General features: G+C 40.3%; 1 long non-coding RNA gene across 1 annotated transcript in view; it reads right to left on the bottom strand.

Annotated features, from left to right (window-relative positions):
* Positions 1-848: 848 nt before the first annotated feature.
* The window catches only part of LOC120553625, a 64,077-nt gene continuing 47,265 nt past the window's right edge, over positions 849-17,660 (bottom strand). Inside the window, exon 4 of the long non-coding RNA XR_005638193.1 lies at positions 849-1,990. This is a non-coding gene — a long non-coding RNA (uncharacterized LOC120553625). The remainder of the gene's footprint in view (positions 1,991-17,660) is intronic.

The raw sequence follows: 17,660 nt of genomic DNA, 5'->3' as shown, positions 1-17,660 counted from the left end.
CCACACAACAGAACATGGTTACATCAGAACGATCAGCTGCCGTCTAGACAGCTCGCTGCTGTTCCAGTAAACCTGACTGCTGTGTTAGAAAGAAAGAAATGAAAGAAGTGAAAGAAATGCTGAATGATTCCTGCTGATGTCTTCAGCCTGTGTGGACTTTTATAAAATATAAAAGATATTAGTCATTTTTACTGCACAACTTTGATCCACACTGAAATACTACTATCGGAAATAAAAAAAAATAAAAAATTGACCCGAGAGCATCAATCCAACTCATGGTCTCCTGACTATAGCGCCAATATGAGGATGACATTTGTGTGTTTTAGTTAAAACTTTTGGATGGATTGCCATAACATTTAATAATAATAATAATAATAATAATAATAATAATAATAATAATACATCAGACTTATATAGCGCTTAAGACAAAACATTAAAATTAAAAGATTAGAGTCGACAAAAAATAAAAGCTGGGAAAGACAGGTCTTAAGAGGTGCGTTTTTTAGGGCATTTTTGAATGATGACAGTTTGGGGGCATTTTTGATGTGGTTTGGTAGTGCGTTCCACAGGGAGGGAGGTGGCAGCGACTGAGAACACCCTGTCACCCCAGGTTCAGCGCTTGGTCCTGGAGATTTGCAGGAGGCTGGCATCAGCAGACCGGTAGTCTATATCCACGACGTTCCACTTTTGGGATTGTTCAGGTGTCTTTCATTTGGGGCGGATGTCTGTTACCTTCCGCTTACTTTGTGTTGGCAGTTTAAACTGTGGTCAATTTCTGAGAACTATGGTTAACTGCTCCTCAGATCTCTGCAGGGTAAATCCAGACAGCTAGCTAGACTAAAACAACCTTTGAGGTACACATGTTCCACCCAAACAAGTTCCTTCCCGAGGCTATTTTGCAGCGGCACTGTGGCTCCACACGGGACCTAGCGCTGCCCATGACGATTGTGATTGGTTTCATGAAATGCCAATAAACCAGAGAACTGTAGCACTGCCTGGCTGCTCATTCTTAAATAATTGCACATTGTGATGCATGAATGATGGATGAAGGTTGAGCCACTGATTCATCTCATCCTTTCATTAAATATTAACAGCTGGTAGCAGCAGTAGCATCAGACACACAGACCGGAGGTCAGCAGCAACACTTTCACAATGTAATGCTTTACAGGTCTGGCCTCCGGTTGCCTGCTTCAGTTCGGTGGCAGCCTGTCAGTTCCTGCTGAAGTTCCCTTTGGCTTTTCCCTTTATAGCAGCGTTAATACTGAGACAGCAGATACACCAGGGCAGGGGCAATTCTAGGATCAGACCTTTAGGGGGCTCAGCCTGTCTCAGTCGAGAATGTGACACGGATACAGTGCCTTGCCTTGCAAAAGTGTTAACCCCCTCTTGCTCTTACAGTAGTTTGTTATACTGACTGTAATTGCAGGTTTTTCCTTTTCTTCCCCTGCACCGCTCGTGCATTAATTAGCTTGTGTGTGCATGCAGCAAACTGTGGGACATGAATACAGTTTTGAATCTCACCTAAGCTACAGAATGTCTCAGACATGTCAACACAGTTATGCTTCCGTTAATGGGATTCTATCGAAGCCGTGCATGTACACTCTCATATTTTAGCGTGCTTGCAATTACCCCCTAACCTCAATTATGTAATGGCTTACTGGGCTTCCCAGGCGACTAGTAATCTCCAAAGTTACTTCATTAGCAATTATACATGGAGGAGAAATTGTGAGAGTCGGGTTGTTGTGGGAAACAACAACCCTGGCATTGATGTTTGTGAAGGAGAAGGGCAGGGGGATTGCAGTGTACAGCATTAGCTATGGGTCAAAGACAGGACCTCGGCTCATTATTTCCACTCACGCCTTCAGCACCACACTGAGAGCAGCGCGCCTCACAGACACCTTGATTAGCTTGACAACTGGCTGCTTGTCCATCAACATGCAGAGCTCTCAGGTCCGATGAAAGGTTTGGGTGGTGGAGGCTGTGATGGATTCTGGGAAGGACAAAAAGGGGAAGTGAGCGGACATCCAGTAATTGTGTTGGCGTTGTGCTCAGACCTGTTGGCAGTGATTTCATTTTGAGACAACAAAGGGGAGGATGCAGCCCCTCTGCCACCTTTTGTCTTTGAAATAAAGTGCTACTATCAAATGTGGTGAAAACGGTGAAAAGTATCTAAGTGCATTGGATCTTACTGATTGGGTTCAATATGTAGAAGGAGTTTGCACAGTGCCTTGAAATGTCGAAAAAAGGACATTAACTCAAGTGCCTCCGGGGACTGCAGATGAAAACTAGCCTTTTGGCTAATTCTGGCATATTTACAGAAATGTTTATTAATATGCACTGTCCCAGTCAAATAAAGATTAAATTAAGTATTTCGGTACTTTCACTTAAGTGGGAGTTTGAAGGCAGGACTTTTACTTGTAATGGAATATTTTTACATTGTTGTATAGATACTTTTACCTAAGTAAAGGATCTGAGCACTTCTTCCACCATAACTCATGTTTAACTGTAAAGGGTGGTTTGACTTTTGATATCTAAACATTTAGAGTCCAAAAGGAAATTCTCTTACATTTTTGGTTCAATAAAACAAAAGGAAAATCTAATTAAACTCTAGGGCATTAATTAACATAAAATTGATAATCTCAAAGATCTCAGTTTCCTTCTCTTTTACCCTGGCGATAACCGGAAATTACAGGCGTGTTTTTGGATCTCACTTATACTTGTTTTTGAAGTTTCATCGTCCGTAGTCATCGCTCTTTTCTTAGTTTGTTCGGCCATAGAGACTGGAAAAAATGGTACGCCGCTTCACACACAAGTCAGTCGAAGAGCGAGCGGGAATGTCGCAATGGACAGCCAGCTCATAATCCTGTAAATGCATGTATGAATGTGTAACTGTGTGAATGTGACAGGTCGTCGTTGCAAATGAGAATTTGTTCTCAACCGACTTACCTGGATAAATACAAGTTAAAAATAATAATAATAATAATAATAATGCAAGGGCTTTAATCAGTGGACCATAGCCTCAATCACATTGGTGTTACCTCATTCTGACTTAAAAGACATTTAAAATAAAAATCTTTAAGATGATTAGCCCACTCCAACAGTTGCTCTAAAACCTGATGAAACTGCTTTTTGTTTTCAAGCTAAACTTTGTAAAAACAAATTTATCCCGGGGTGCACTCATCCTCAAAATGGTTTTAAAATGTCAGAGATAAGCCAGAGAGAAACACACACACACACACACACACACACAAATCTCAATACCAAATCACAAAATAAAGAGAAGAGAAATAACGACAAGGAAATAACAGTTTACTGTTCTGTTTTCCTCATCATAATAAGCAGACATATTCACAATAATGTTCAGAAAGGGTTTGCTTTTAGAAACTGACCTCTAATGATCTTATTATTATGTGTGTATATATATTTCAATTATCAGCTGGACATGAAAATGAATACATGTGTAATGAGAGGGACCATATGTAGCAGTAATAATGCATTTTAAGGGTTTCCAGTCAGAAAAAGTTAAATATGGTGGTAAACAGTAATTTCGAGGACCAAAGGAAAACGCATCAAGCAGAGTACACTGCACACGGGTACAATGAGGACCTGTCTCGCCAGTGAGCAATTTTGATTATGAGCAGACAGAAGCCTTTTAGAGATGCGCTTCACTCCCTGTCTTCGTTGCCAATTTTGTCACAGCCAAGTGGTCTAACAGTGACATGAATCTTTGTGACACAAAAAAAACAAATCTCTAAAGTGTATCAATTTGGTGATACAGTTTTTAATAAAATTCAGAGTGCTTTCAACTCTTTGAACTTTTCCTGCTCACCTACAGCTTTGAACCTTTGATCCTCATATGATAATAAGTCCTCTACTGTGATCACAAGAGGCATGTGGGCTTAAAATGTTGTAATATGCTTGGTGAAAATGGCAAAAATAGGACTGACAAGTGGGACTCATGTCCAGCACTTCTTGTGTCATGAAACTTCGCACACAATGGAACATTGTGGCATTTATAATATTTGCAATAGAGTTTAGATTCTCTTCCCGAGCCCGAACTGGACCGATATTTCCCGCCACTATCCTCGGGCCAGGCCGGGCCCTGTTCAAGCATTTGTGTTTTTTTAATCATTACTTTATTAGCCTAATTGGTGGGGAGAAAGCTATGCCATAATCATGCACAGCGTCTCCTCCACTTGCAGCACCTGCTGTGCTGTATTGTGGAGCTTAAGTGCAACATGGAGCTTGAAGATGTAAAGAATAAGTAAAGTAAAACAGGAGAATTAACTTTGAGCAAGTTTGGAGGAAAGTCGGAGGTACGGAACCATTTTAAACAAGTCGTGGGCAGTGACAACATATGTGTTGGCTTTGTCGAGTGCATTAAGTGCGGCGCGCTGCTCGCCTATGACAGCAAAAAAAAAACGGGGACGATGAACAGACACATGAAGCAGGCTTGCCATGGCAGGAAAGATGATAGTCAGCCTTCAATGTCCTCTTTTGTTACTTCTCCAAGCATACCCCTTCTAAACAGATTCCTGCAGTTCAAGCAACTCGGAATTTTAGTTAAGAACGTCAGTTATAACGGCCCACGTATTAAAAAATTTTCGGGTTTAAATTGGGCTCGGGCTCATAATTACAGTTGATGTGTCGGGCCGGGCCGGGCTCGGACACAACGTGCACGGGCTCGGGTAGGGTCCTGCTTGATTTTTTGGGCAAGATCTAAGCTTTAATTTGCAAGCACCTTAATGTCTAACTGACTAACTGTGTAGGTAATACACTAACTATGGACATATACCTCTGACAACCCCACTTTAAAAAATCCAAACCAGTCGTTTAAGTTTTGGAAAAACAAGTCTAATGTGACATGCCGGTCATGTTGTACTTATAGTAACTGCAGACATCTGCATGTTAGCAGAGAATATAAGAACTTGTTTCCACCATTGGTGAACATGGTGAACATTTTATTTCACTCCTCAATCAAGTATTCATCATCATAATTTTCATCATCGCAATGATTGTTTCTCTCAACCTGTCAGACTATCATTTCTGTGCTGTTGTACTAAGGTATGGTTTGATGATGATGATGAAAATCCAGTCAGTGCATCATTTCTGTTGGTTTCATCAAATATGTATTAAAGTCATTTTCAGGTTCTCTTTTGTTTTTCTCACCTCCAGTTCATCTTCACTTATTCATGTTTTCAACAACAGGAAGGGATGTTTGATAATGCATTATTGCTAAATACAATCTGATCAAATAAAACAAGTCAGCAGTTTGCCTAAAAGGAAAATGTATGTCAAAATCACCCATGAATACAGCTGTCACCTCCAAATATTGTCAGTTTGAAACCTTTTGACCAACCAGTATTGTGGATATGAATTGATTTTGTCTGTCATGTTGCGTCTCACGGCTAACAAGCCCCAAGTGTTAGACAATCGTACCACGCAGAACAACTGGATTTCCTGGTGAGCCTTTCCAGCGCAGAATCCCCCCCGGTTTCCAGTGGCCCCATGTCTCCGACCCTGTCACTATGAATTGCTTGTATTTGCAATTATGTGCTGTTTACTTCCGTCATTCCCTTTAGCTGTGGCTAGATGCTTATGTAACACAACATACGATGCATGATCATCCGCGCTGCTGTCTCCCTGAGAGAAATCAATTTGCCCCATTGAGTCTCGCCTTGGCCTTTCCAATAGCTCAATCCTTTTTCTTTCTTCTCTACGTGGCATGTGTTCTCCAGCCTTTATGGGTGAACAGTAGGAGTCCCTTCATGGTTACTAACTAGTGAGGCGACCCAACCTTGCCCACAAACCAAAACAGTTTGAAGTTTATTCTTTGTGAAACATGGCGCACAGAGACAAAATAGACTGAAGCAGCTGGATGGCGCTTTTGGGTTCAAATCGCTCAAATAGTATTTTGCATAACATTTAGCAGATTAAGTGGGTCTGTGTGCAGACCATTGTGTAAATGCTGTCATAATGTTTACATCAATCTTTCAAATACATTCACAAGTCAATCGGAGGGATGGGCACAATCACATTCCTATCAGACACATGCCATCCTGCATTTCACTTTACGTCCTTATTGGACAAATTTCATGCACATGCGACATGACCATGACTTCCTGGTGCGCTTCGCTTCACAAGGCGGGCGGCAAATCTATTAACCTTTAAGGCAGCAGGAGAACCTCCCAGCTAGCCGGGAGGGGAGCAAATGCAGCTCTATTTAAAGGTTAGGGGAGATGTGGAGTAACAAAGCACAGACTAACAGGAGTGGAACGGGGGAGTGGCACTGGGATATCTAGGAACAGAAATACACAAATTACTGTTGAAGCTCACCAAGGTGTTTGTATGTGTGCTCATCAGTTTGTACTCTATCTCGGGTGGAACAGAGAAGCTCTCCATGGTTGAACCTTTTCACCTTTCCACATCACTCTGAGGCTGTCACAATGTTTGAATATGCAGATGAGCATGCAGCATTGGTGGGAGACCAAACGGCATGTAGGAGTAAGATTACCCACGTTGGTGAAATGCTGCAGTCTAAAGAAATTACAGCTTGACATTGATAAAACCAGGGAGATGGTGATACATTTTACACAGATAAGGATGGAAATTGCTACATTTGTCATCAACAGTCATACAATAGAGAGTATTGACAATTTCTCTCCTGTTCCTATATTCCGATTTAGAGAAATTGTATTTCAAATTACAAGGCAGAATTATCCACACTGTTTTATAGCAGAGGCATTTGCTTTGCCTAAAATAAAGAGTGCCTCCGCTAATGTCAGAAGAAATTATACGATTTTTTTTATGAAAATAGGCATTTTCAGCTTCAGGGAAGATGATAAATGTGGCGCTACATCACACAGCAAAGGCCTCATATTTTATTAGCAAAGAGGTTTCTCTTTTTAAGAAAATGGAAATTAGCGTTATCAGCTGAATAGCTTAGTGCAGGCGCTAATGGATCCAGGCTTGTAACACTTGCCTGCTGGCTTCTCTCTGCTGCTCTGCTGCTCTCTGCTGCTGCTGCAGCAGAGACGAGAAGCCAACAGGCAAGTGTTATTTACATAAACTTCTGGTGTACTTACAAACTTTCCAATCCATCGTTTTATGAGTGCATAACCTATATGTACTAGTGTAGAAGTTCGGTATCATTTCGGGCATTATTAGTGGGGTCATTTACGAGATACAAGCCTGGATCCATTAGCGCCTGCACTAAGCTATTCAGCTGATCACGCTAACTCGTCCAATGTTAGACCCAGCTGCAAAAAGCTTCTGGGGGGCACACAATCGTGGTACAAAGGACCCTAGGGTGAAATTACTCCGAACCATCACTTTAACTGGTGGTTTATAATGTTAATGACAGTTGAAAGGTTTGACTATTGATTATTGAGACTATCTGCAGCAGCTGAGGCTAAAAAAAAAAAGCGTGCTGACCTTTTCACATGCTTTAAGAAGTCATGAGAAATGAGATAGTGTTGCACTGAATTGAACTCAGTGCATCTTCCACTGCTTCCACTCACACCACCAGAGTGGTTGGGAAGATGCAGAGATTACTGACTATTTACACTCTGCAATCATCCTCTTACAGATGTTTCCCTCAAGAGGGAAGGATGCAGAGTGCAGGACCTCTCGCTTATTTAACACCAACAGTATCCCTTGCAAGTTCTTGACCTTTGAAGTAATCACTTATGTTGCCATAATTTAAATGTACTTAAACTGCATATAAAATGCATTTTATTTGAGGCACTTTAGAAACGTAATTTAAGTATTTATTTATTATATGCCTTTTTTTCTGTACCCTGGGAACATTTGTAGTGTGCACTTAGGTATACTGTATATTTATTGCTGGAACCAAAGTGGCATTTTACTGAGCACTTTATGCTTTATGCATTTTCACAATGTATTTACATTCACTATGCTGAGAGTTTGGGTTTTTATTGTGTGAAGGTTTTTTAATAATAAAGCCCTGAAACTTGAAAGTGAATTGAATGTTAAATCTTGCAGTTTCCCTTTACAGGTTCACCCTAATTAGCAACAGCCAACAGACAGCAGGTGTACACAAAACAAAGCAATCACAGAGCAATAACTCTGGAGTCACGACTTTGCTAATTGCCAGAACTAAAGCTATATACCACATGCAACAGTGCAAAATGTATAATTTTGCAATAAGAAGAAGCTAAATCCTGTCAATTCAAGTAAATGCATAGGTGACATCGGCTACCTGCAGGTGTGTTGCACCCATGCTGTCAAAATAACAACCACCAGCTACTGACAAGAGAAATATTCATCCACAACAATTCAGGGAAAGCTACTCAAACATGGCAGCATGTAAGGGACTTAACACAACGAGCATGCCCACACAAATGTGGCAAAGACACCTTATTCAGTATAGGGATAAGAGAACACGTGCACACATACTGTACAGTACACACATTATACAGGATTACAAGCAAAGCCTACTGTGACCTTAATATATAGACAGCAATTTCTTTACTTATTAAACCTGCCAGTGCAGCAGCAGCCAGAGTCACATTGGACTGGATCAGAAAGAGCAAAGCATCCAGGAGAAAAGGACAGCCGTGCCCGGGTTGGCCTAGTGGGTAGAGCAGGTGCACATGTACTGAGAGGTTTATGCCTCGAAGCAGAGGTCCAGGGTTCGAATCCAACCTGTGACAATTTCCTGCATGTCTTCCCCCTTCCTCACCTAGCTGTCCTATCAAAAATTAAAAGTGGAAAAGCCTGAAAAATAATCTTGAAAAAAAAAAAAAAGGACAGCCAACAGGTACACGTTTGTACTAATCCACCAGTGTGTGGAGGCAGAGTAATGTGAAGGTTTAATCAAATGAATCAGGGTCAATATAACAACATGCTTGAAATGAAAAGTGATACAGGAGAAGATGTTTTAATTGTATTGCGTTGCCTCTTCCAGATGGCGCGGCTTCTGTGAGTCTAAGTGAGTAAAGAGAATTTTTTTCAAAGCCTGGAGTATAGGAAGAGTAAAGTTCTATCTATAGTGTGTGCTGTACATTACAATAAGATAACTTTTCCATGCCGATGGTTATTTCTAAGTCCAACCATGGAGATCAGAAGCGAAGACATAGTCATTTTGAATGGTTAATGAAGAGAGTAAATGTCTTGATCCTCTGTGGTTCCCTGCCCTAGGCCATAATAAAAATGGAATGAGATTTTTAATTGATAGCTCTGCATACCTATCTGACATGGAAGCCATGATCTCTCACACATGCAGCAGGCCACGCTTCAAATGACTTTTCTTCCCATTTTATGACACTGTGTGTAGCAGTGTGTATAACTACTAGCATTACCCCCACTGGTGGCGGATAAAAGGCCATTTTGAATCCAGCACTTTGGCAATCCCACACAAAAATGCTTCAGAGGTTTTTGGAGCACTTAACTGAATTGAGGGAAATTCAAATAAAGCATTCTGTCAATGTCGCAGAGTCACAGCTGTTTTCAGACCCAGACTGTCATGCTTGTGGTTTTCTGTTATAGTTTTTCCTGTTTTATTGTGTTAATTTATTCGCTGTTTCCTTGTTGTTTACTGTCTCTTGTGTTCTCTGTTGCGTTTCACCGTTGTCATCCTTGTGTATGTTTTATGCTTCGGTTTCCTGTTTTATTTTGTAGTCTGTCTCTCCCATGTCATGTCTTGTTTTACTTCCTGCCTTGTGTTTTCCCGCCTTTGTGATTGTCTGCCCCGCCCTGATGTGTTCCACCCGTTCCTGAGCCCTCGTGTCACCTGTCCCTTGTTTCGCCCTCGTTACCTTGTGTATTTTGTCTCTGTGTTGTGTTTGTCTGTTGTCAGATCATTGTGTGTGTGTGTGTGTGTGTGTGTGTGTCTACCCCCTTTGTCTCTGTGTCCTGTTTTATTTTGATGCCTGGACTTTTGGTTCTTTTGCCTGCTTTCTTCAGGAATCTTTTTTTGTTTTTATTTTATTTATTAAATCCTCAAACTCACCACCCCTGCCCTGTTGTCTCCGTCATTCCCTTTGCCTGTTGCATTTTTGGGTCCGACATTTCCTTAAACCAAACACCAGACAGACAGTAGGATCTGAAAGCTTATATCAAAACAAACCTTTTACTTCCCAAGATTTATTTTTCATTTTACTTTACTGGCAAAAAAATAAATAAATCCCATCATCCCAGAATCATACAAATGAGTTTGTTGGACGTAGAAATATAACTGATTTATTGCCATGTTGAGTTGAACAAGGAGGTTCAATTCAGTAAATATAGTCAGCCGGAACAAAGGCTTTAAATTAATGTCATTCTTACTGGATTTTTTTTAATTATTTCTATTATAGAAAATGTGTGTATGTTGTTTGAAACATTGTATTGTGAGTTGTTACTGTATGTTTGTTCTAAGTGTTTTTAGTGTTTGCGTGTATGCTGTATTGCTGCTATCTTGGCCAGGGCTTTCTTGAAAAAAGAGATTTTGAAATGTTTGGTTAAATAAAATTTTAACAATAATAATAACAAATAAAATTGTTTGTTAATGTGTTGCATTATTATTTTTTATTAAAAGGCACTTTGAGTTACATCTTGTATGAAAAGTGCTCTATAAATGTATTATTATTATTATTATTATTACATTGCTTCATCCACTACCGTGTGCAGCGTTTATAGTGGTTTATTCAGTTTCAAGGGAGCAATATCTGAAAGTCTCCCGGGATGCACGCATTCCGTCTGTGAAGCCTCTCTTCACCCACGTGTTACTACTGAAACAGAAAAATCTCTCAAGTGCTCATCCTCTCCACAGGAGCCTTTGAGGAGCCATTATCAAACAAGCACAGATCTACAAATGGCTTCTCTTCATGTTTGTTAGAAACTATGACCCTAAATTTGACCTGTGTATTTGAAGTGAATGCATTTGATTTCAAAGTGCCAGAAAGTGTAGTAAAGTGGGTATTTATCCTACAGATGGACTTTTTGCTCACGTGTCAGGTCGAGTAAAGTCACTGTTCACATTGATAACCAGTTAGCTGCAGAAGCAAAAGGGAACTCTTACACTTGAAAGATCGTGGGCCAGACTGACAGAAATTTCATAGCCTACCATTTGCAATCAACAATGGAGGTGGTCATTAATCTTAATGTACCGTTCTTTTGTACTTTTTCAAGTGAGATATTACATATCACAGAAAAACCCTGGTTTTACTTTATATTCCCCTTTTTTTGGGACAGAGCATTGCTTTACACTAGGGCTGTACAGGAATGTAATTTCTTTATTTTCAAAGTTTCTATTGAGGTTTTCGAATTAAGCTTTAAACGTCTGTTGTCATATTTAATGAGGTTATCACCCTAAAAAAAAAGAAATTTAAAAAAGTGAATCATCGGATTAAATGAGTAAGTCTTTTTTAATTAAATCAACTTTCTTTAATGACTATAACGCGTCAGTTTCATCAACATAAATATATATTGGTCATATTGGATCCAATATGGGCATAATACAATGATGAAATAATAATCCCGCCCTGAGGCTTATAGCAATATTACACCACCACAGAAATGGAAATAAAATAAATCTGAAAAAGATTTTCTTTGACTTTACAACAACTAGTCGTTGACAATCCTATGCAGCCACCACTGGAATCTAATTCTTAAAACAAAAGTATAAAACTATAATAATAATATTGTTGAAGCCTGATCTTTATCTGTAACTGTGCAGAAACATTGTGTTTAAACAGAATGAATAGACAGAATAGGCTGTGCCCCATTTGCATGTTTATTTAGAATTTGAATGTCAATGTTATAGTTGAAGCTTTGAAAAAAAAACACGATAGAAAAAGAGTGAATGACACATGTTCATACATAACTGTGTGAGGCGCAGATCAATGACTGTTTAAAGTCGACTTTTCTGATCCAACAAGTTCGATGATGGTTGAAATGCTGGCCAAGTTTAACAGATTCATCTGCTTGATGGATTTGTTGATCAAACTGATGATAGAAGATGCTGTTTTGCTTGGATAAAGTTTGTCATAGCTCACACCTGTGAGGACTGCAGAATCTGCCAAAATATATAAATAGGATTATTGGTGAATTGGATTCGGTCCTGAAGTAGGAATCATTTTAAATTCCTTTCAAAACAGCATTAACAATTGGACAGTTATCTAACAAGATAATAAAAAAAAACCCATCCATGAAGATCTTGTTTCTCTCGCAGCTTTGGTAGTTTTCCTTTCTATCGCTGCTATTTCTGTCTGTCCCCCTCTCAAACCTCTGCTCCCTTAAAGCCTGAAAGTGAAATAAAGAAGAACTTGACAACCCAGATCGCTGGTTTTCGCATCCCTGCCCTGTCCATTTCCCAAACCCATTACCCCCGGTTCTGATAATCCAGTCCGATAAAAAGGACACAGACCAAGACTCAAGCGTGTCTCTGTTAGCTGTGATTACACAACAGTGTTATCCCTTTCTCCAGCTTTGGCCTTTTGTCCCAGGTGATGTGCTGATGAGCTGCTTCTCCCTATAGGCACGCTATCTCTGCGGCTCACCCATACAGAGAGTGCAGACAGCCAGATGGGATGATTGTCTGCCTGCAGGAGGCCAGAGCCAGAGGCAAGACAGGGTGTCATCAAGTGTGCAATTTTTAGGGTTGTTTCACAGACTTGCTGTTCGTTTGAGGCAAGAGAGAATCAACTCAAGTGATGTAAATACAGTATATTTGGAGGCTGGCGACTTTTTAAGTATTTGATTTTTATTTTCTTATGTTGATTTTCTTTAAGTATTATACTTAGGGCTGTGCTCGATTGAAGAAATTCTTAGTCGACTAGCACTCATTCAATTGTATCGACTAATCGATTAGTCGATTTAATCGACAGATCTGTAAATCTGAGTTTCTCCGCAAAGAGTCATGCAAAAGCACCACTTTAATTCTTGTGTTTACCAGAGATGTGCTCGTACTTTTCTTGGAAATAAGTCATTCAGCATAAAAAAGCATAAAACATGACTAATCGACTAAAGAAATCTAAGTTGACTAAGACCAAAACGACCGTTTAGTCGACTAATCGACTAAGAGGGAGCAGCCCTAATTATACTATAGTACTATAATCCACAGAAGAGATGTTCTGCATCTCAATATTTTAATTTACAGATAATTTGTTCCTATAACGATAGCACAACTGAACACCATAAAGAATAAGAATATAGCTAACAGTGACCTTTGAAGTGAGGGAGCAAATACAAGACAGCATAAGGACAGCTTAACAACCAATTTTAGTAAGATGTGTTATTTTCTCAAATAATTTAAATGGTTTTCCTCTTGCTGTTGTTGAAACCAACTTCTGAAACCAAACCTATGTCCTTGAGTTCTATAGTTGACTAAACTTAACCAAAAATTACTCATATAGGTGGCATTAATCTGGGGTAAAACTGGTCTGATCTAACCTGACTCCACCAGATGGATTGCTTCGCATTTGCTCGGCATATCCATCTGGGAACTTTCCGTTGGAGAACTTTTGGGAAGGGGCAAAAATACTGGTTAGCTGATTGGATAAACCATCTGTCTATCACCACCTATCTTGGTGATAGATGGGCCAAATCAACCAATCAGATCAAACTCTTGCCGAAACCAGTCGGGAGAAGAGCAAAAACATCTTTTTGACTCCGAGAAAAGCCTCCAGTGCCGTTTTTTGCTCTTCTTTCAATGAAGGAATACTTTCTAATTTGGATAAAACTTGCGCGATAGCTACGCTCATCTCATCAGTGGAAGCTGCCCTGTTGTTTAGACTTAACAGTCACTTCTCGTTGCGTCACACCTAAACCATCCTTAAAACCAATGCTGATTGGTCGGTCGTTTAGTGAACGGCTCAAAATTTTCTCTATCTCAAGATGCCAGACTGATCTGCGAGTGGAAAACTGGAGCTCGCGAGATCAGGATGGTCTCACGAGGCTAGGTCTGATCAGGAGAGGCCGCTCTGATATCTAGAAATCTGACCGAGTTTATAAGCGTTCCTTAACCATGACAACACAGAGATGAGACCAGGAAGCAGAGCTGCAGTCCGACACACCATTCTGCGCTTCCTTTTGAGCAGTTACCCACTCATAGTTCCATAACAACGGTGTCTGTCCCCAGTGTTCGAACTATACCGTGGCCTTCGGGGGAGCCCACTTTTTTTTCCACGCGGGGGGCGGGGGGGTCGTGCGCTTGCGACTTACAATGACTTACAAAGATACATAACAGCTAGTGTATGCACATGATTTAAATTTTACCCTTCATACTTTATTGACAGGAGTAGATAGGTCAAATAGCAAACAACCAGCCACAAATAGTCTATAAACAAAGCATCAGGCAGTTTTTGAGATTTTACATGAACAACGGTTAAAGTTACTCAGGCTACCGAAGAATAGCCTACCATAATTCCTCCGTTCAATTAGACCTTAGCGACGCACCCCAAGCTGCTGTTCCACTGCTGCCTGTTCCAATTTAACGGGAGAGAGAGGAGCAAGAGGGTTAGGATCATCTTCAGCCAGAGAGGACATTATTTCTTCAGCTTCTTGCGTTGTCACCCCGGTGGGAGGTTTGCAACAGGTGAATTAGTCGTGCTATTAACGTCATCGCTACACAATTTCTTAGTAAAACCAAAATTAATTAAACTGCCTTGTTTTCTTTTTGCCATATGCTTACTGCAGAATGGATTTCAAGGATTTTGCGCGCCGATTAATGGCCTCCAACGTTTATATTTTTTCTGCAAATCTTTGAGTTAACATGTAGTAAACATGAGTTGAATTTGCACCGCAGCGCCGCCACGCCTTGATGCTCATAACAAGAATAGCCTGTATAGTTTTCTTTTTTGAAGTGAATTAGGTTCAAATCGCCGACATGCATGAATATTTTTGCAGTTTTACACATAATAATCCACGATGATCACATTACACAAAACTGAAATTGCACATCAAAATGACACATTGTCAATATTTTTAGAGACCCCCCAAAATTTCACAAATCACGTTTTCAGGGGAGCCCATGTCTTATTAAGGGGAGCCGAGCTCCCCCTAGCTCCCCCGTAGATCGCACCCTGTCTGTCCCCGACGACCAACTCTCCTTCACGACCAACATTGCTGCAACTACCCGATAGTGTAGCTACATGCTGCATAACATCAGAAGGATACATCCCCTTCTAACGCAGAAGGCGGCTCAGGGGTTCAGGGTTCGAATCCGACCTGTGACGATTTCCTGCATGTCTTCCCCTTCTCTCTCGCCTTTCTCACCTAGCTGTCCTGTCAAAAATTAAAGGCGGAAAAGCCCAAAAATAATAATAATTAAAAAAAAGCTCTTAATGGTCAGGCACCATCATATCTTAAAGTGCCCATATTATGAAAAAAACACTTTTTCTGGTATTTGGGGTGTTCTTTTGTGTCTCTGGTGCTTCCACACACATACAAACTTTGAAAAAAATCCATCCATGCTGTTTTGAGTGAGATACGGTTTCTGAATGTGTCCTGCCTTCAGTCTCCTGGTGAGCTGTTCAAAATCGGCTCGGACTGTGACTTCACAATCCGAAATGAGCTGGCTAACCGCAACCGTTAGCTCGTAGCGTTAGCATTAGCATGCTAACGCTAATGCTAACACTAGCATGGTACCTCGTTCTCAATAGCAAAGCACTGCTACAACACACACAAGTTCACCATAATCTACAAAAGAACTACTTACATGTGCGCCCTCATTTAGAAGTCTCCCAGCTAATCCTGCCTTGTAACTGACTGAAGTTGGAGAAACTTTACTTCTATGGAGCTAGCTAGCTGACATGATCTACATCTGAGCTACTGAGCATGTGCGAGTGCAATCAAAGATAGTACAGAAGAAGAAGAAGAAAAGAGGTCTCACTCTGTAGCTAAAACGAAAAGAGGATCTACAGCAGTGAGAGAGAGCTGTGCAGTACAACTAAAATATGGTGTTTTTTGAAAATTAAACCATGTAAACCTATTCTGGTACAACCTTAAAATACAATTATGAACCTGAAAATGAGTATAATATGGGCGCTTTAAATAGCTCATACCTGTAGTACCCTATTGCCCCACTAGAGCACTGTGCTCCAAGAATGTAGAGTTACTTGTAGTTCCTAGAGTCTCCAAAAGTAGAATAGGAGCCAGAGTCTTCAGCTATCAGGCTCCTCTCATGTTGAACCAGCTCCCAGTCTGGGTTTGGGAGGCAGACACCGTCCCCACATTTAAGAGTAAGCTTAAAACTCTTATCTCTTCTTTTATAGTTAGGGAGTGTTCGCCTAGACCGACGGGGGAGGGTGTGTAGCGACAGTCACATTGTTGTCAACAAATCTCATTAATGGACCAAAACAATCCAAGACTCTAACGTCCCTACCGTGTCTGTGGCACTCAGCACTGAGTCCACTGAAGATGTTAATCTTTAAAAAGGTAAAATTATTATATAGTGTTATTGTTAAAATGGCCCAATCATTCCTTAAAACAGATTGGCACTTTAGTTTTTAGTAAAAGTTACTCAAACTGGAATTAACAATGTTTTTGTTGGTGACTATTTTCAGCTGCATCTTTTTACATTGTATATTTAAATTCCTGATTTAAATGCAAATTAAATCAACCAATTTATGATACTTTGTTCAGTTTATTAATTGGTTAAATCATTACCAAGCCATGCTCCAGACTGGGAAACATGGAATTTTTTTGAGTGAAAAGGTGATCTTCACATCATGTGTGTCCATCACAGCAGGTTCTGTACACAACAGGTGTTACGTAACATAGCCTTATGTAACTGCCATGGGGCATCTTAGCCTTGCCTTTTATTAATAACCACCCAGCTAATGTTGTGCCTCCATATCTCCTTTAAAAACCTTAGGAAAATAAAGAAGAAGAAGAAGAAGAAGAGTCCTTCAAAGGAAGCTTCATTCAGGTTCTATTTTGTGCGTGGGCGAAGTTAAGAATGGGTCACAGTGTTCGTCAGGGGCTGTCAGTGTAGATAGACAATGAAGTGCAAGTAGCTCTCCAGCCGTGTTTGTTTGGGTGTCTGCGCTGTTGATTTCTGTCAAATGTAACTCAGGATTTTAATTAAGTCGATGAGTGCTTGTGACTTTATCGGGGCTTATATGTTCCTGTCTCGAGGCACACGGTCGAACAAATTAACAAGTTATGGTCAATTCTCTTCTCTCTCTCGCTCTCTCTCTCTCTCTTTTGGGGATTATCTGATCTAGTTGTTTATCTTCTGGAATGTCTGCAATGGGACTTACATCATAACTGGAAAGAAAACTCATGACATTATTGTGTCATGCTTCTTCTATCCAGTGTTATTTAAATTTGCCAGCTCAGAGCATTATTTTTAATAAATGTATTCCACAAAATGTATGAGACATCAATATAAAAAGGGTATTTAAATCATTTAACTCTCCTTAAAAAAAGAGGGGGAACAATTTATGCCTGTTTTGGCTGATGTGAGGTTATCACGCCATTCATCTTAGCATGCCATTGGTTTATTCTCCAGAGGATCACACTGACACGCACTCTCCACATCCCTTCAATATTCTCAACCGCGCCACTGAGAGAGATGTGGTTTGAGATTGTGTTTAATTATAGCTCTGTGGATATGAGGAGAGTCTCTCCGGTCCATCCCGGTATCTATTGAACATCCAGATCACCATGACAACAGCTCAATCAAAGACTAAAACCACTGAATTATTGTGGAT

Source organism: Perca fluviatilis, chromosome 23, assembly GCF_010015445.1.
Source record: "Perca fluviatilis chromosome 23, GENO_Pfluv_1.0, whole genome shotgun sequence".
In the NCBI taxonomy this organism is placed as follows: domain Eukaryota; kingdom Metazoa; phylum Chordata; class Actinopteri; order Perciformes; family Percidae; genus Perca; species Perca fluviatilis.
The sequence above is the reverse complement of the archived record's forward strand: the minus strand, read 5'-3'. Positions and strand labels throughout refer to the sequence as shown.